The sequence below is a fragment of the Oncorhynchus masou genome, chromosome 16 (genome assembly GCF_036934945.1).
Source record: "Oncorhynchus masou masou isolate Uvic2021 chromosome 16, UVic_Omas_1.1, whole genome shotgun sequence".
In the NCBI taxonomy this organism is placed as follows: Eukaryota; Metazoa; Chordata; class Actinopteri; order Salmoniformes; family Salmonidae; genus Oncorhynchus; species Oncorhynchus masou.
Genome location: NC_088227.1, coordinates 1,832,127 through 1,853,420, shown reverse-complemented (window position 1 = coordinate 1,853,420; position 21,294 = coordinate 1,832,127). Strand labels below are relative to the sequence as shown.

At 38.7% G+C, this 21,294-nt stretch overlaps 1 protein-coding gene across 7 annotated transcripts in view; it reads right to left on the bottom strand.

The window, feature by feature from the left end:
* Nucleotides 1-6,300, bottom strand: part of adgrl2a (adhesion G protein-coupled receptor L2a) — a 198,017-nt gene extending 191,717 nt beyond the window's left edge. For all 7 annotated transcript variants that reach the window (XM_064990538.1, XM_064990540.1, XM_064990542.1 and 4 more), the window contains exon 1: nucleotides 5,693-6,300. The gene's annotated coding sequence lies outside the window, so the exon portion shown is untranslated. The remainder of the gene's footprint in view (nucleotides 1-5,692) is intronic.
* Nucleotides 6,301-21,294: the final 14,994 nt, after the last annotated feature.

Genomic DNA, 21,294 nt, shown 5'->3' with positions numbered 1-21,294 from the left:
GAGGGGCATTTGTCCTCTGTTTTTAGGCATTTCCCCTGGAAATTCCTCTTGAGTTGACCCACCGTCTATATAGCTTCTGTTTTGTCAACAGAGAGACAGAGTGCCTCTGCAGGTCTAGCTGTGACAGTTGCCGCCTTGTTACAAGCTCCCTCACTGTAGTCAAGATGAGCTTCGTAGATGTAGCCACTCAGTGCAGTGGGTTATAGGCTAACCTCAACAATGCATCTTTGTCAAGAGCAGCTTTTCCAAGGACCGTCTCTGTTTGAGGGCACAGTACTGAGTGTGCTGTATGATCCAGGGCATCGGAAACCCCTTCTGATCACATAAGGTGCAATTCCGAAATATGGTTGTGCATCAGCAGTTTTTCTCTTGTTATGTCAGTCACTGGCAGTCACTCAATTAGCCCATGTCAGTAAAAAAAAAGATGTGTAAATTAGTCTCGCCAGCTATCTAAACTTCTACTAATCAATCTCTCGTCATTCTCACTCAGAAATCATATGAAAACCTGCAAACATTTCTCTACATCCGATAGTAAAATATGTAGAATTTCAGGAAATAATCTGTAAAACTGCTAATTTTGCCTCCAACCCATGGCAAAATTATTAGAATTGCAGCAAACTTGCTTTACAACTGCAACATTTTCTTTACACCCATGGCAATTGCAGGAAATTAACTCTAAAACATACATTTTTTTCTCTCCAATGTCAAGGGGGGGCCACTAAACTCTTTTGTTCGCTAGGTGGGCGAGGGCCCCCAACAACATTTAACTTATGTGTGGGTATGGATGTGGGTAGACAGACCCGCGAGCCACAGCGGCCCCTCATGATGAGTTCAGATTTTGTGGCTGCCTTTTTACCCCATCAAAGTTGCCCATCCCTGATCTAGCTAGGGTAATGACGACTCTGAGCATGACATTTAACACTGTCGCTATCCTCTGTTTGTCATACCGCATTTCTCAGTAATTAAATACAATCTTGTATCTAAAAGGTAGCTGTTTACAAGGTCCAGCAAGGCACATTAGCAGGGCAGTCATAGGGTGTATTTTGTTAGGATGTATGGGTGTTAACAGATGCCATTGGAATATGAGCTTCTCCTGATACTGCAATGCCCTGCCTGTCGTATTCTTGTGGATCATCATTCTCCTGAGTGCACTCCAGCCTATTCGTATCACTATTCGAAACATTTCAATCATCAGAAAAATACATTTCATCATCCGTTTTATCAAATTTCCCTGGCCCAACCATTATTGGAATCCTGGTGCCATTAGTGGCTGCTGCAGCTGAGAGAGCCGTAGTAGGTTAAAAGGTGCACAGACACGCACTGTTTTTTTATTTCTTAACACAGCACGGCATGCCCGAAACCCAACTGTGTGGTCAGGCTCGGGCTGAGAATAAGAACTTTAGTGCACGTACCACCAAAAGTGAGGGGTGTGTGTGTGTGTGTGTGTGTGTGTGTACGCGCATATATTTACAGACATATTTTATTTTGCGTCTATATTCAGTCTTCATTATTATTTAATTAAAAACAAATACAAAATAACTTTCTATTTAGTTGTACTTCTTTTAAGTTTAGAATATATTTAATAATAACAGTAATTCATATTATTATTTTCATAATTTGTTGATAATGACAAGGTTAATTAAGTTACATGTTTGTCAGAACATTTTTGAATTATATCTGTCAAAGCTGACAAAAGTCTGTCAATATACGGCACAAGAGAAAATATAACTAACTGTCTCATTGGTTACACTTATGCCTGCCGCTTATGACACACTACATGTTCTATTCAAGAAAAAGAGATGCCTAACGTATGCAATATGGTTCTGTAAAATATATATAGTTGACCACAACCAGTAACAAAACATATTTGTTTAGCTTTAACGCTGTTTTATGCCACGAGCCATGAGTTTTACAGCTATGCTTTGAAGTTCTTTGTGTTTCCGTTTTATTTCCAGAATCCTATTCAGAGGAGCACCAAAAGGGGCAAACTAATGAAAAAGAGATGCTAGATAAGCTAAGGATGGCTACCACTGGACCAGTTGAAAAACAATATAGAAGCCATAGAAAAAGATCCTCACTATTTCTTTCACGGGTCTAAATTGATCCTTATTTATTGTCACCATTGTACATGCTATGTCATGTCCCTGGAAGGAAATTAAAAAGGCAAGCAGAAAGTTTTACCTGCCATTTCAGAAGGTAAATAATTATCCACTGCTACAGAAGCCTTTGGCAAGTGGAAACAAATGTTTCATAAAATAGCAGGGAGGGGAACACCCTGGCTCATAGTGTTTTACCGATTGCCAATATTAAAATAAAATCAGTCATAAAATGGGGTGGTATTTTGGCCCACAGACCTGTGCATTACATACAATTTGCCTTAGCTCTTTTTATAGCCTTGTTTTTTTCCATTTAATGGGAAGTGATTATCCGCACAGTAGGGCTCCATAAAGGGGAAACACCAACAGAAATGATTGTGTCCGAAAACGGCTCTTTGTACAAGACAGATAACATATTAACCATAATTAAGTGTCCGTTGAAGGGCTCATTGTGTGTCATTTTACTTGCGAAGGAAGTCACTTTAACTCTGTGAATGCATGTACTCTTGACCTGTGTCAATCTGGTGTTCCTTACATTGTGAATAAAAGCAAAAGCACAGCTCCGGGCCATTCTGGACAGCATTCGTAAAAAGCACAACGGCACTTTCACACCACTTTATTTGGAGGAGCAAACAAAGCCCCAATGTGACTACGGTCACATTCTGAATGTGGGTTCAGTACAGGAAGAATATATATTTTTTGCCAGTGTGCACAAAGGGGTCACAGTATAAATACAACTCCAAAATCAATAGTGCATTGCCTCAATACAGTCATAACAGATTAGGCTATCTAGTATGGTTGTGTAGCTTCAAAACTGTAGGAGACGCAAAATCATCTACATGATCCCATTGAAGTGGAGGAGATGCTCTAGCATGCCACTCAATCATACCTGAGCAGACTTCTCTTGGCATTTAGTGTTATCTATTCAAAAATATTAAATATAAACATTAATAGTGGTTCTTGATTTTTCTAGCCTACACAATATGATATTGTACAGTATGTGCTACTTCTCCTCAAATACACGGTCTCTATGAGGTTAAAATTAACACTTTACTATTTTTGCTTGATCACAACAATGTAGGCTACAGCTGCAATCAAGAATAGAGAGCTAATGATAATACGTACCAGTTTGGTCTCCTAAATCCATAGAGAACTACACTGAGTCTATTGATCTGTGAGTGGAAATGAACAGAGAGGCAGAGGAGCAATCCGGGCTCTAGTACATCAACAGCTGCAGTTCTTTGAAACAGGACGCACTCCCTCTGACACAAAACTGGGTCGAAAAAGCGACTGTTGGTTTGAATTAAACAATACCGCGCTTATAAAGGCATATTGGCTCAGGAAAGTGTGATTGCATAGAGCTAAAAGACATTAAATAGACCAACACATGAGAACCCACTGAGAAGCCTATAAATGGCCTAAGCTATACATGGGTGTATGATTCACAACAGCTTGAAATGTATCTAATGGTACTCTTTTCAACAAGCTTCTGACAGTTAACCAGATACTCTCTCTGTTCATAAAATGTACATGCCTATACCTATTCTGCAGATGTATTACATTCATAATCATCAACTAATACACAATAGTAGATAACAAATGTAGAATATCAAAACAACCAGTATTGCAGTTGAGTGGAAATAAAACTAGAAAGACATTATTACATGTTCCCGTGAAAATATCATTCAACTGGCAAACAAAAAAGCAGGGAGATTGTGTATTCACATAGAAACACAATAAAAGGGGTAGAGACGGGCTACAAGTTCACCTCCCATTTTACTAACTCACACTCCCCCTACCCTTTCTGCATCAGCTAACCCTATTGGTTACAAGGCTGAGTTGTGACCTCTGTGATTTGCTAATCTATTCCTTCAAACATTTTGTGCAGAAACATGTGAAATGGCATCCCCTTTATGAAAGGGGCTGGGGAAGAAGAGTAGCAATGTGCCTCAAAAATAAAGTTACATTTTACCCTATGGGACTGATGAGATAGATGGACTAGAGCCTATTTGCAAGGGACTAAAGTATTATTCCATTATTATATTATTCCATTGATAAACTAAGACAGTAAAATACAGTTAGCCATTCTAGATGATCAGCTATAGCCTATAGCTTCATCTGAGGTAGGTTTATTCATATTTGTATAAATTAATATATATTGAGACGTTGAATTACTGACATATTTTTATCAATATAAACACTTTTTTATCTTGTGAGTAAGCCTACTTATTATGCTAATGACTAACCTTTATTCTGTCATTGCCATATCTAACGCTGGCTGATCGCACGCAGAAACATGTGCATATAATTGATCAAACCCAGTCAGGAACTTTCATTAGCCTTTCACATCAGGCGTCACGTCTAACAAAATATGACAGAATCGAGAATCGTGCTGGTAGTTTGGTGGCGGAAAAGGGAATGCTGGACTGGAGTGAAATGTATGCTGTACAATGAATGATCGATATTTTGTTTTTCTCCTCTGTTCCACTGCTTCACACACAGCCGTTAGGACGCTGAGTTGGCCGGGGTAATATATGAGCTCCGCTCCGCATATTAGCTTTTTCTCCGGTCGTTAACACATGCAGGTTGACAAGATGGTTTTGGTATTGGTAAAAAATGCATATGCAGTAAAATTATCTAATTTACTGCCACTGTGCGCAACTGTGTGTTTCAAATGAGACACAGACAGATGATATCTCGTCGTTTCCTTGGAATTTATATTTTTAACTAATTATTTCACATTTTCAACATCTAGTTTCTGCCTGTCGTATTAGGCTACATATTGTTCTTCAGTTCAATGCATTGCAGTTTAATTAACTCGTTTTACACATAATATTGTCTGTCTACTATGATGCAAACACAGGCTTTTCTAGAGTTTTCCCTTCTCAAAATATAGCAGTCAAGGCCCTGGCTCGACTGAAAGAGCCTCATTGCTCTCCAGAATCACAGCCACATTGATCTTAGATCACTGCTAACATACAGCCCTATTCAAGCAAGGAACCCATTGATAGGCTACATGAAAAAAAAACAGCAAGGAGCACAACACTATCTACAACTTTAAAGGCATAAATTCAATTCCAATTAAATGGTGCTTTACATGTTCTGGTTCATATAAACGTGTTCCCCCTCATTCTAATAGTTTCCATTCACTCAAACTGAGAGGGAGGCAGCTGATCAAATCAATCCACATCTGGTTGTTTTTATTAACCATTTTTCAATTAACCATGGTATCCCTTGGATAATTTTAATTTGCCTACTTCAAACAGTTATGTTCTTTAAAAGTTGACCTGATTCATGGCAAACCTGCTCTTTGGTTTTTCATAACTCAAGATTTCAAGCAGCCTACAGATGGTTTGTTTGTGGTCTGGGAAAGTAAAATATACAACTGTAGTGTGTGATTAATGACTTGATATCCTCACATATGTGAGTTGGAAAGTATATCTCTGAATTTGACAAACAATTCCCCTAATAAAGTGATACAAGAAAGTTACAGACAGAGACTTTTCAAGAGATTAAACCACTCTTGGATATGGTTGGTAAAGTGATAGTAGGCCTAAGTAATAGGGAAATTCAGTTCTCTTAAAGGCAATCCTTACCTTTCTGAGAAAACAGTCACGATAAATGCGATGAAGTCAGAGGCAGAGAAAAATCTGTTGGACAATAGCTGTGTGTAGAAAGCAGGCAGTATTGTAACAGGAACTCCTCTGCAGATCAGAACACAGCAGTGTGGAGAGAATCTCTGCAGTTCTGATGCATGCTCCACTTATCTGGGACAGATAGGGCTTTATCAGGCAGCTGGTTCGTCTTTCAGCCCATACATTCCCCCAGACCGGACATACTCTTCCATGACAAGGTGCTGCTCAGTCTTAACTCATCAACAGTTCTGCTTGAGCATTTAATCTCTGCTCCCCTGTTCGCCTGGAGTCAAAGCAACAATCCACAGAGTAGAAACCCGAAGAGACAGAGGGAAGAAGAGCGAACAGGCAGTGAAACCTGTTCTCTGCAGAAAAAAAGGAGACTGCAGTTGATGTCAATCCACGCCGAGTTCCCCTGGACGAGAGAATGAGGTTCAATGGTACTGCAAAGTTAAAGCGGCTCGCGTTTGGGAAAAGATACCGCTCACAGCATTGAGAGACTTGCTTGATTCACCGGAGCAGGCTTCCAGTAAACAGAGCCAGTGCCCAGTGCCGTGAGTCGCAGCAGGGCAGGCTGCCTTCTGCAAGAGTCGTCTGTGAATGGACTGCTGTCAAAACCTGACACGGAGTCCCGATCCACACGGACTCGGAGTCGACACACACACACACATCCAATAGGAACGAATCATATAAACATATTATCATGTCCAGCAAGAAGACTAATGCTCGGCCGTTTAGCCCTGACTGTCGCAAAGAAGATTACAGTGAACAGAGTACAAATGTGAAGTAGATTATCTATAAATATATGCCACTATTTTACTTCTCCATTTTATTTTTGTGTAGGAGAGGCTCAATCCCCTCACAAAAGGCAGTCCAGCCTATTCAACCAATGACTGAGGACTTATTCTTACTTGAACACTACCTAGCATCAAAAAGGAAGGAGCAGAAAAGTGCAGAGAGACTTTTTTTCTCCAACTGGCCTCAATAAAAGACAGAACGACCATTGCAACAGTCCAAGGGGGAAGGTGATCTGCTACTGTAGAGAGAGGTGGGCAAAGCTGACCAATGACTAAACAATGTATCTTGTGTGATTGCGAATTGTTGCATAATGGTAACAAATTGAATAGCAATAAACTGTATGACTGGAAATCTAAAAGTATGTTTTATTTTTGAGCTACCATGGAATAAAGGGCTAATTGTTAAAATACGTTTTTTTATTTTTATTTCAGAATCCTATACATCAACGAATGCAATACCTGGCTATTTCATATTTTTTCAAACGTTATCTTACGTATTAATTTGCTTATTTGGGATTTAACTTCAGTGAAGATCAGTATTCTCAGGCAAAACTGCTAAGTGGCAACCATCAGACAGGTGATGCTGTGGAAAATGTTAGGATCTGCTTGAGGAATGCAGTCTGGGAACATTATCAGGCACCAAGAGACTGGTATACACCTGGTTTCAATAAAAACGTCCTTTCAACTGTTGTGGGGAAATGTGAAATTGAGTCATATTCACCAGGTGAAGGTGAACGGATGAGACTGGAATATTTGTGTTTTCATAAGCATTTTACACAATTATACAACCGTTTTTAAAGGACAAAAAGAGAAAGCATATGTTATAAAGGTCATCCAAAGGCAGACATTCATATTTGAAGGAATACTGTTTCTGTATAACTAGAGAGAGTAGATCATGACAGTCTAAAATGGCTAAAATGGCTAAAAAAGCCATTTTGTATGCATGTACTTTTACATTTCACTTTCTTGGATATATGAGACATATAGACCTACATACATTCTATCTATCATCTGAATAGTTACACACATATTAACACATTATATTAATGAACTACTTTGTTATTGATAAGGGTGAACACTGTTAATTATAATGTTACAATGATGATACCATCACACATTGAAGTGAGACCACCAACCTTCAGTATGTGGTCCCTATTCATTGTTCAGTGCATTGAGCCATTACGGTTGTACAGAAATGGTATTTGTGTTTATGATGAACGTATTTGTATTTTTTAAATGACCATTTATTTAACAAGGCAAGTCAGACTGCTTTGATACCAGTGATATCTCGCATGTGGTATGCTGGTTGCAAGTCATCACTTGCCAGACATAAATGTTTTAAATGGTGCTTGGGGCACCTCGGGTTAAAGTATAACTTTTTCCAGACCTGATTGCTTGGCCCACCTAGCTTGCAGACAGGGAAATGAGGGAGGGAAACAGAGAAATCAGAGTTGCAAGATACTTTCTTTCTGAATTAAAACACTAGTAGCACCAATGTTGAATCAAGCCTTATTGAAGGCTACCAAAAGAAGGCTACCAGGTAGCCTCGTGGTTAAGAGAATTGGGCCAGTAACCGAAAGGTAAGGTTGCTGGTTCTGAGCCGACTAGTTGAAAACTCTGTCGATGTTTCCTTGAGCAAGGCACTTAACCCTAATTGTTCCTGTAAACCACTCTGGATTAGAACGTCTAGTAAATTAAAAATGTTTTGTTAGTGATAATGTCAGTAAAGTGTATATTTTTATATTGGTTATATGTGTTGGGGCACACTTTGGAGGAAATGTGGTCAACCATCAGGATAATAAACATGGCTCCCTTGTTCCCATGACTTGTTTTGAATCGTCAATTTTTCTTTGAACAATTTTTATAGTTTTTCCCCAAAGATATTTGCACACAAAAAGTCTGTGTCTCTCCATGGACTACTTGATAAGGATGGCTAATGATTTGTAGAGGTTGTGTGCCCCATAGATAGTTCACACCTTAGTTAACAGATACTTGTGTATAATTCTGATTCTTTTTAACAAGTTTATAAGTTATCTGACTACATTTCCCTCTTGTTTCTTTGTTGTTGGCTTCCAATTCATATTGCAGCTAGCATATCTTAGCAGAGGTTTTTTTTAAATACTTTAATATATTTTTAATTTTATAATTAAATTACATTTATATTGATTTCCTTTATTGTTTTCTCCTAACCTCACCACCTTCCCCTAATTGGAGTAAACTAATGGACAACAACACTTAGGCTTCTACTTCCAGCGTATACATACTATATACATTTTAATCTCTGAACACCATCCAGTTTTGATTTCTATTTGTCATATATTTTTCAACTGTGCACTGATGTTTCAAAAAAGTTCTGAAGTTTCAACAGACTGTAAATAAATGTAGAGTTTTTTGCTAAGAGTATTATTATATTTTTGATCAATAGACTATGACTTTTTAAATCACACAGCAGTGCTATTTGCAGAGTTAGCTCCAGGTAAATGTTGCAATTCTTCAGTCTTTTCTGAATCTGTGACCAAAAACAAGCTACACATGGACAGTATCAAAACAAATGATCTAATGATTGTCTCTTTGCTGCAAAATCTGCAGAGCTGGTATGGTTGTACCCCCATATATATATAACATTATATTGGTTGCAAGAATGTATAATCATTTAAATGGAAAACTCAAAGTTTTGATTCCAGCGTTGTTTTGTGTATCAGTTCATAAACCATGTGCCATGGAATCAGTACACTGAAAATCTCTTTCCAACTATTTTGCAATCTATATGGCACAGCTGTCAATTGTTTGGTCCTTAAATGAAACAGAAGAGGTATTACATATGATAACTATTGATGCAGTTAACAATTGTTTTTGACATTGTGAAAAGTTCTGTGTCTGGAAAGCCCATGAAATAAACTTGAAAAACTCTCAATTCAATAGAGTTGTCATTCTAACTGTAAACTAAATGGTTTGAAAGTTTAATCCATGAAGGACCCTTTGAGGATAGAATTTCACAGAGTAAAAGTAAAATACCTCAGGCAAACCTCCAAATATGTGTTCCACTATGGAACACGAACAAACTATCTAGCCTACAAGCTATTTCTCTCTTCAACATATTTGCATAGAACTACTGGCTTTTCTTGACCCGTTAACCAAATGCAACACCTCTCTATATTAATTTGTTTGCATCAAACCAAGTTTTGTCAGATGCCTGCTGTACTCTCAGCGGATAGCGTAACCTCCGAGGAGATTCACAATCAAAGAAGCCCTCTCAAAACAGTGGAGGCTCAGTTAATATTTATGTAGCCATGGGCAACCCAGCAGCTTAGAGCTTTGACCTCCCTTCTTGTGCACCTTGTGGAGCTGCCCTCACACTGCAGAGAGTGAACTATGCACAGCGCTCATTTCAGAGTGGCAACAGTGCATAATGTTGTCTCCCTTGGTAAATCCTTTCCCATTACGGGTTAATCTGGCATTTTTACCCATCAGTTTCACTGAATGTGCCTGTCACAATCCTCGCTAAACATGTGTTTTCAGTCCATTGGTGAGTGAGGCAGGTTGACTCCAACTTCCTGGCTGACGCCCACGAGAGGAGTTACTACCTATGAAACTAAATGTTAAACAAACTCACTAGACTTTGTACTTCATATTTGTCCTTCATAGTTTTCCTTCGTGTGGTTATCGTTACAATGGAATGAAGAGAGCTTGGGAGAGCTTAGCATTGAGAGCTCCTTTTCTTTTCACCAGTGTGCAGTATGTCTCATGCATTGTTGAGTGTGCTGTATAAGGCTCAGTCTTACCATGGCATTTCTAAGAAAGTCAGCCTTTATGTGTTATCCCTGCAGTATTCTTTAATAGTTTTCAATTGTCTTATTCATTGGTTCACACATCTATCTTCACGTCAAAGTATTACCTGTAAATCTGATGGAATACTTGCAGATTAAGACATTGAAACGTTATTAATCACTTATCACTTAACTTATCTCAGCAATAAGGAAGTAAGAGAAACACGTGAACATTTCGTCCAAGTAATGAAAAAAAATATTACCAAGGTAGTTATTTTGAGATATGTTTCCAGAAATAAGTAATTGATACAATCTTGATAAATAACTCCTAACACACAATTTGCATTGCAATTGCCACTAACATAATGCTGATAGTCTTTTTTTTAAGTTAACCAACATATCACACACAGTTCACCGGACCCAAAATCAATAATAGATAATAAAGTCAGACTGACTTAAGCTTTTCTCAATCAATACAGAGTTTTATTTTTTCTTCCATCTTCCATTATACCGGCCAAACAAAAGCAGCTTAGGTGCCCAACCAGCATCTAAACTGGAATCGACATGTGTATACTAAGAGCTGACAAAAACCAAGTAAAATATGATCAAATCAAGACCCAACTAATGAGCTCATCATTTGGTTTGAATTTCAGTTATTTACACATTTTTCCATTTAAAATGTTCTTAATGCAATTTTTCCCAAAGAATCCTGTACTTATAATTGGTTCGGCAGACAGGAAACAATTAAAAAGAAGTCAAACACAGGGAGGGCTTTGAGATCAAATTTGAAAAACCACGGTCCAGCATGGCCACGTTAGGCTCTGGCTTGCACAACTGTCAAATAAATTAACTGTTAAATTTCCAAAACGCCATATAAGCAAATAATTCCTAAAAATATATCATGACATAAACACACAGAAGAATCCCAGAGTTTATTTGGCTGTTTTTGACATTGAATTTGTCATATAACACAAAACCACCTTTTTCTTTCATAAAACAACCTAGACTAAATGGTTTATATGTGTCGAATGAAGGGTACAATGAAGGGTAAAATCCCTATTCAAATGTTGTGTGGAAATAGATGTGGTTCACTTGTGACCAGTGTTGGAGTCATTACTCCAAAAAAAGTACTATATTACCGATTACTCATTAATTATTTAAACAGTAAAAAAATGTGTTTACTTCTTACTCCCTGGGCAAAGTAATTAGTTACACTAATCATTGCATGTTGCATGTCCTCACTCAATGTAAACAATGTAAACGTTACCTGTGCACATACACATTCATCAGTATTTTGAAGGGGATTCTACCGTGGATAAGGGCAGCATTTCCTCTACTACATACCCAGTTACAAGCTTGTTCAGCTCTCCCTGGGTTACAGCCTGTCCTCCTGAATGATTAAAATCAAGCCTTGGTTGAAAGAATGAGGTAGGCCAACAGTCATCTTCAGCAGCAGTGGTCATGCTTTTGGTCTTTCGCTACGAGTTTTGTCTTGGCATGTTGCTTTTGCAGGCAATCCAAGATATTGGAGGTTGTGTTCCTAGCAGTGGAGAGGTGTTTCTCTCTTGGGCACAGTTTACATTTTTCAGTTATATTCTTGTCATTTTGTCCTCCTACCAAATCAAAATAACGGGACTACTTCCACCCTGAGAAACTCAATGTTTTAGACACTTCTGGCATTTTTCATCTCCCTCACGAATGCGGTTAGTAGCAGTGCATGCGGAAACTGCAACTTGGTGAGAGGATGTCACTCTGGACAAAAACAATTACAATCTGGGGCGGGAGGATTTTTAAAAATATTGCACCAACAGAGAAGGAATAATAATCATCACAAATATGTATTTAAATCAAGAACTGTAATAGGAAGTGAATTATAACAAAAGTAACAAAAGTAAGAAAGTAACGGCGACCTATCTGTGATCAGTAACTAAAATAGTATTACTCAAATTGGAACAGTACTCCGTTATATTACTCGTTACCGCAAATAAATATTATTGTAACGTGTTACTTTGTAACTCAAAACCTCCAACACTGCTTGTGACCCATCAAAAAATGATATACGGTGGCCAGTAATGGTTCAGCAGAGACCAACAGCTCTAATTTGCTTCACTTTGCATCAACCTGCTCTGGTTTGTATGAATGTGGACATATTTTTAAACAAAAGAGGTGGTATACCTATGCTTACTGAAGTCTCAGTATGCGTTGTAATGCATGGAATGAAAATAAATATGTATTTGCTCAATGTCAGGATTTTATGAATATGAATTTGTAAACAAAGCTTTTTGTAAAGAATTGTGTACACTCTGTCACAGACTTTGGGCCATTCACCGCTTCGGAAGAAGTATGATTGGTTTGTTTTCTAATGACAGTGATCACCTATCATCCCAAACAACAGCCTAGTGGTTTTCTAACTACCCATCTCTCAAATACATAATTGTCTAGAATGAAAAATATTGTTTGTTCAATGTTATGAGGCATGGGCCATCTCATGGTGTCATCTAGGAATCTGGTTGTGGTTTCTTTCAATAAGAAAGTCTCTCAGATTGATTTCTCTCAGATTGCAGGCTTCATTGACAGACACACATTCTTTAAAAGAGCATAATACTGATAACATGCATATGCCCCAGTGGCAAAAGGTTGGGAAAGTATGGGAATAACAAATAATACAAAAGAAGATGATTCTTTTGTGCAAAATGAACATGTTTGAATTGATGAGGAAATGTGCATCATACTGTAAATGCTAGTATCTATTAGCACTATATTTCTGTGTGTAAGTGGTCTCCCTTTATTGCTTTCAACACAAGGTGAGTGGGTGGATCAATATTTTATCCATTTCCAGTGACTTAGTGAATAACCATTCTATTTACTCTATGAGCTGAATGAGACTGTCCTTGTCCATTCCAAAGAGCCTCATTTGTAATATTGCCACCCTTTGAGTTGTCACCGTTTGTAAGGACATGCATATTTGATCCTTGAAAGAAGGACCCCCCCAAAATAACTGCTCGGTCAAAGTTGTCAAAATACCAAGAAACTCAAAAGGTCATATCTGACAATGATGAAGAATAGGTCTCTAGGATGAGGACAGTGGTTTCTAACCTCCCCCACCAGAACAATAATAAAAATCTAATGTATTAGTGCACTAATCTGTCCAAGTTAATACACTCTTGTACTAATTAAGATGAATACTCTACCAAGGACAGAGATGAGCAAATATGTGACATCACAAGTCCCCTTAGAGGTCAATAATCTTTTAGAATAATTGCCTGCAGTTTTAATTGAGGGAAAAAATAATTATTTCTTACATATTCATCATTGTAAATGCACATTCCTCCCTCCAATTGTGTATTCTTATTCATTTGACTAATTTAAAAGTAACTTCTTTGTGCAGGTATAAAGGATTGCAATTATAAAAGTTTTAAATACATCTAACTGATTTCCATAAAACATTATTGTTCTAAATACATTGGAGGGGACTGCTCAGCAATGCATAAAAAATGGCCAAAATGAATGCTTAATAGTACCGCAGAAGTGCAGGAGGGAGTCCGCATTTTATTTCATATAAATAGAAAATGTATGTGAACATTTATTTCATGAATGTCTCTCGCTGCTACAGAATACCATCGTAAGTAACATTTGTATATCTCTGTGTTCAGTATGAAGGAAATGCGAGGTAGTTTCACGAGCCAATGCCAACTAGCAGTAGAGCTATGACTGAAAGTCTACAGGAACAGTTAGCATGCTAGCCGTTCTTGTTCATCCGTCTCTGGGGATGTAGATAGCCTAAAACGCTTCGTTGCCAAAATCTCTAACTATCCCTTTAATATGGAGGAAACTACATTCATTGGTTTTTTGGTGTATAGAAAATTCTTAGTCTAAGTGGTAAAACATGCATAAAAGATATTGAACTATATTTGTTGTTAAATAATACCATCATCGAGAACTAACAATCAAATTAAATCTAGACAGTCAGGGAGAATGAAAATGTATGGCAACAATAGACTGTGGGGAGGTCAGAATAATGAAACTGTCAAACTTCCAAATCTCCTCATTTTAAAATGTTGATTACAGGTTTTACTTCTACTTGCCATTGTCATTCACCCGATGATAAGACAAGATGTGACTTTTTTGTGATAACATATAATGGGGGCCGCTGGGTCGCCGGTTTGCCTGGGCGGGGGTCCCTGGGCAAGAAACGTTTGGAAACCTCTGGCCAAGGCTATTCTGTATGTACCAAGGTTGGTGGCACTAACCCCTGGACCACATTGTTAAGGTTAGTGAACAGAGCCCTACAGTAGGTCCCTGGAAACAACAGCTGAGCAAGCTTTCTTTGTGAAAAGCATGTATAGTATGTACAATTTTTTCAATATACAGTTGAAGTCGGAAGTTTACATACACCTTAGCCAACTACATTTAAACTCAGATTTTCACAATTCCTGACATTTAATCCCCGTAAAAATTCCCTGTTTTAGGTCACTTACGATCGCCACTTTAATTTTAAGAATGTGTAATGTCAGAATAATAACAGAGAGAATGATTTATTTCAGCTTTTATTTCTTTAATCACATTCCCAGTGGGTCAGAAGTTTACATACACTCAATTAGTATTTGGTAGCATTGCATTTAAATTGTTTAACTTGGGTCAAACTTTTCAGGTAGCCTTCCACAAGCTTCCCACAATTAGTTGGGTGAATTTTGGCCCATTCCTCCTGACATAGCTGGTGTAACTGAGTCAGGTTTGTAGGCCTCCTTGCTCGCACATGCTTTTTCAGTTCTGACCACCAATGTTCTATAGGATTGAGGTCAGGCCTTTGTGATGGCCACTCCAATACCTTGACTTTGTTGTCCTTAAGCCATTTTGTCACAACTTTGGAAGTATGCTTGGGGGCATTGGCCATTTGGAAGACCCATTTGCGATCAAGCTTTGACTTCCTGACTGATGTCTTGAGATGTTGCTTCAATATATCCACATAATTTTCCTCCTTCAATATGCCATCTATTTTGTGAAGTGCACCAGTCCCTCATGCAGCAAAGCACCCCCACAACATGATGCTGCCACCCCCGTGCTTCACGGTTGGGATGGTGTTCTTCGGCTTGCAAGCCTCCCCATTTTCCCTCCAAACATAATGATGGTCATTATAGCTGAATAGTTATATTTTTGTTTCTTCAGACCAGAGGACATTTCTCAAAAATGTACGATCTTTGTCCCCATGCGCAGTTGCAAACCGTAGTCTTGCTTTTTTATGGTGAATTTGGAGCAGTAACTTCTTCCTTGCTGAGTGCCGTTTCAGGTTACATCGATATAGGACTCGTTTCAGTGTGTATATAGATACTTTTGTACCTGTTTCCTCCAGCATCTTTACAAGGTCCTTTGCTGTTGTTCTGGGATTGATTTGCACTTTCGCACCAAAGTACTTTCTGAGCGGTATGACAGCTGCGTAGTCACATGGTGTTCATACTTGCGTACTATTGTTTGTACAGATGAACGTGGTACCTTCAGGCATTTGGAAATTGCTCCCAAGGATGAACCAGCCTTGTGGAGGTCTACAATTTATTTTCTATTGATTTTCCCACGATGTCAGGCAAAGAGGCACTGAGTTTGAAGGTAGGCCTTGGAATACATCCAAAAGGTACACCTCCAATTGACTCAAATTATGCCAATTAGCCTATCAGAATCTTCGAAAGCCATGACATAATTTTATGGAATTTTCCAAGCTGTTTAAAGGCACAGTCAATTTAGTGTATGTTAACTTCTGACCCACTGGAATTGAAAAATGACTTGTGCCATTCACCAAGTAGATGTCAAAAATGGACAAAAAAATGTGTGGAGTGGTTGAAAAACAAGTTTTAATGACTCCTACCTAAGTGTATTTCAACTTCTGACTTCAACTGTTATTAAAAAAACTTTTCTGGAGTACCAGAATGGAATAAATCCCAAATCTACTCAACGTTTTATCATGCCAATTTAGCCTGAAAGAAATATTTCCAATCCAATCAAAAGTTTTGGTTGATTATAAACTGAGTTTCCCAATCATTAGCAACACCTCCCTCATATTGAGTCATTTGTGTAGTGGACCATTCTTGGTACACATGGGAAACTGTTGAGTGTGAAAAATCCTGCAGCTTTGCAGTTCTTGACACAAACTGGTGTGCCTTGCACCTACTGACATACCCTGTTCACATGCACTGAAATATGTTGTTTTGCCCATTCACCCTCTGAATGGCACACATACACAATCCATGTTTACGTTGTCTTTTTTGAAATGTATTTATCTGTTATTTTACCAGGTAAGTTGACTGAGAACAGGTTCTCATTTACAGCAACGACCTGGGGAATAGTTACAGGGGAGAGGAGGGGGGTGAATGAGCCAATCGTAAACTGGAGATTATTAGGTGACCGTGATGGTTTGAGAGCCAGATTGGGAATTTAGCCAGGACACTGGGGTTAACACCCATACTCTTGCGATAAGTGCCATGGGTTCTTTAATGACCTCAGAGAGTCAGGACACCCGTTTAACGTCCTATCCGAAAGACGGCACCCTCCACAGGGCAGTGTCCCCAATCACTGTCCTGGGGCATTGGGATATTTTTTTAGACCAGAGGAAAGAGTGCCTCCTACCGGCCCTCCAACACCACTTCCAGCAGCATCTGGTCTCCCATCCAGGGACTGACCAGGACCTACCCTGCTTATCTTCAGAAGCAAGCCAGCAGTGATATGAAGCTTAAAATCCTTCTTTAATCTATCTCCTCCCCTTCATCTACACTTATTGAAGTGAAATCAATAAGGAATCATAGTTTTCACCTGGATTCACCTGGTCAGTCTATGTTGTGGAAAGAGCAGGTGTTCTTAATGTTTGGTATTTATAGACCAGATACCGTAAATGTGATGGAAAAAAACATGGAAAAATAACTTTAATTTGCGAAGACAATGCATGGAATGGTTCGGTCCCAGTTTCTGAAGAGATACTTTGTAATCATACTTAATTACTCAAGCATGTGAAAGTTGGTATAAAGTGCTTACACAGGTGTGCAAAATTGGATAATATTTAGAAAACTGGTCCCAGGGATTCCCACACTGTAAAGATGGAAAGACTCAAAACATCATGATTGTGTAATGAAACCATGAAAAGTAGTACATCTAAGCTGAGATCTGGTGTTAAGAGGGTGTTTGAATTTAAACCCGATGTAAGTGTTATGACATATGAAGTGTTTAAAAACAGAATTGAAGCACCCTGAAACACCCAAAGTGGTTATTCAATATCAATATTGAATGGGATTTTATTTGATTTTCTAAGAGTGTTGTGAAAACACTTTTGGGGGTTTTCAGTGAATTTCAGTGAAGGCAGCATCAAAACACCATATTTATTTTTTGCAGATTGTGTCTCTCAAACAATCAATCGAAACATTAAGAAATGCAAATGGTTTATAGCCAAAATATTGCTCTCGGTGATGCATTTTCTTCTCTGATGAAACTAAACTTCATCACAGTGAAATTATCTTGACTGGTGATCTCAACTGGTGTTGGTTAAAGCCTGTGTCTGATGATTTAAAAATGTTTTGTAATTCTATGAATCTTACCCAGTTGATTAACTCACCAACTCACTCAAATCTTAAATGCCCAGAAAAATCAACCCTGATTGATTTGATATTGACAAATGTTCCACATAAATCATTACAAAAAACACCAACCGCAGAATATTTAAGTGACCATTGTCCTGTTGTTGCTGTTAGAAATACTAAGGTTCCTAAGACAAACCCACATTTTATTCGTAAAAGAAATTTGAAGTGTTTTAATGAGCAGGCTTTCCTTCATGATTTGTTTTATTTTGACTGGAGCAAGATTGAGCTTATCCCTGATGTGGAAAGTGCATGAAAATTCTTTCATGATGGTTTTTCCCAAAATAGTTAACAAACAAGCCCCATTCCGCAGGTTCAGGGTTAAAGGGCGGGGTAATCCATGGTTTTCTTCTGAGCTGTCTTGTATTATTCACGACCATAACCGTAATCTAGCCTGGGCTAAAGCAAGGAAATCATTTTCTGATGCTGATTGGCTTATTTTTAGGCAGTTACGAAACAAGTGTTATGCTCGGCGGTCGTCGTCACCGTCCTACTAGCCACTACCGATCCCTTTTCGTGCGTCTGTTGGTTTTGTCTTATTAGTTTCACCTGTGTGTATTTTAGTTTAATTCGCGTCCTTATATTTAGTAGGTTGTCCCGCCCTTGTTTTGTGCGGGATTGTTTTTTGTATTCCTGTTATTTGGTGGTGTTCATGCGTTTTATTCTCTGGACTATTTTGGTCCTGTGTTTGGGCTAGATAATTTATTCACCCTGTGTGTTGGGTTGACCGTCGTTTTGTGCGCCGGAGAATAAACTGTCTAATAACTGAAACCTGCTCTCTGCGCCTGATTCCACCCACCTTAGTAATTTGTGACAATGAATTACCGTAATGTGTATTGAAGGACTTTGTTGCTGTGTATGACAAAACTGAAATGCTGAATTGTTTCAATGAGCACTTTGTATCATCTGGTAGGCTGTTTGATTCAGTGTCCTCTGTCTCTGTACAACCCTGTGTGGATGAACCAGTGAGAGCTGGACAAACTTTTAGCTTTTTGCCATTCTAAGTGCAGGTGGTACATAAAGCCCTGAAATCCTTAGATCAGAGAAAGTCTGCAGGTCCTGATCTTTTGGATCCTTGCTTTTTAAATCTGGCAGCTGATTTCATAACTGAACCACTTACATACAGTATCTGTTCAATCTAACCCTGTAATGAAATTCCAAAGATCTGGAAATCAGCATTTGCCCTACCACTTTTAAAAGGGGAGATCCAACTATTTTATATAATTATAGGCCAATCTCAAAGCTGTCACCCCCGGTGAAAATACTTGAAACCCTTGTGAGTGAACAGCTAAAATAGTTTTTATTTACTAAATCTATTTTATCAATGTACCAATCGGGCTTCAGGAAGAAGCATAGCAGAATTACGGCAGCCATGAAGGTTTTAAATGATATCACTGAAGCCCTTGACAAAAATCAGCACTGTGTCTCACTTTTTTTTGATCTCTCTAAGGCAGGGGTGTCAAAGTCAAATGGACGGAGGGCCAAATAAAAAATTTAGCTACAAGCCGAGGGCCGGACTGTTCGAATGTTCATTGAAAAATTTTTAAATGACGCATATAGTCTAGTGAACCTAATTGAACCTACTGAAAACCTAACAAATATATTCCAATATGATCAGATAAATAAAGCAATATTTTCTTATGGCTCTGTCAGTAATCTTTAATTTTCAACAGACACAAAAGACAAATTTCCTTTATATAAAAATCCCCATAACATGAACATTAAATGAAAGAAACCGGTATTCAAGGCACCATCAGTAGCCTATATTTTCTATTTTAGCAAAAGTGGGCTAAATTTACTTCAAAGAAAAAAACAATAATAGCAATTTTCTATCATCCACTCAACTGAAATATTTTTAAAATATAATTGGATTGAAATACAATAAAATAAAGTGCAAAAATCTATTAATCAAAAACAACACTTTGTTTAAGGAGAAGTAACATGCAGTGAAAACAAATATTAAACTTTAACTTTTAAACTTGAACTGAGTAAAAACTCTAAATATGTGATTGCACAGTAATGTTCACTTGTTTGAGGTTGAGGGTGATACTTGGTGGTGTCCCATCTTTTCCACAAGTTCATCAATGTTCGGGGTAAGGCTCTGAGCTGAGGAAATCCTCAGAATTGAGTGGAGGTGTTCAGCAGTAAGTCGACTTCTGTGTGATGTTTTGTTCAGGTTCATCAAAGAAAAAAGTTGTTCACACAGGTATGTGCTGCCAAACATAGACAACGTTTGAGCAGCCTGGATGCGCAGCTGGGGCATTGTGTCGGGGAGGAAACGGGCGAACTCCGCAGCACCCACTGCCGCATATTTTGCCCTCAAATCGGCGTCGAAAGTCAGCGGCAAGCATACCTATTTTATCAGCCAACTGTGCGCTCGGGAACGCACTGGTAGAGAGCTTCTCTTTCATGGTCTGGCAGCTGGGAAAGTGGCTCAAATTTTCTTTCCGCATCTGCGTCTCCCACAGAGTCAGTTTGGTTTTAAATGCCTTCACTGTACTGTACATATCAGAGATGACATGATCCCGACCCTGCAGCTGCAAGTTCATTGCATTCAGATGACTCGTAATGTCACACAGAAAAGCCATTTCACACAGAAACATTTCGTCTCGGAGTTGTGTTGTGTCTTTCCCTTTGCTGTCCAAGAACAGACAAATCTCCTCACGAAGCTCGAAACATCTTTGAAGCACCTTTCCCTGGCTTAGCCATCGCACCTCTGTGTGATAAGGCAAATCACCATGCTCCGTTTCTAACTCCGTCAGAAATGCCTTGAACTGGCGGTGATTCAAACCTTTGGCTCTGATAAAGTTAACTGTGCGCGTGATGATGCTCATTACATGCTCCATTTTCAAGGCTTTACCGCACAACGCTTCCTGGTGTATGATACAATGATAAGCTGTCAGCTCACCTGTCGCGTTTTCCTCTTGCATCTTTTCCCGTATCTTCGCCACCAGTCCGCTCCTGTGTCCACACATCGCAGGTGCTCCGTCGGTTGTCAAACCCACGAGTTTTTCCCAAGGCAGCTCCATCTCATTTACACATCTTGACACCTCTTCATACAAATCATGCCCCGTAGTTGTGCCATGCATAGGACGTAAAGCCAAAAACTCCTCTGTCACGCTTAGGCTGGAGTCCACTCCGCGGATGAAAATTGACAACTGGGCAATGTCAGAAATGTCGGTGCTCTCATCCACAGCCAAGGAATATGCAATGAAATCTTTTCCCTTTTTCACAAGCTGCTCTTTTAGATTGATGGACAACTGGTCTACTCTCTCGGCAATGGTGTTTCTGCTCAGACTCACATTTAAAAAGAGTTGCCTTTTTTCTGGGCAAACTTCGTCACAAACTTTAATCATGCAGTTTTTGATGAAATCCCCCTCCGTAAA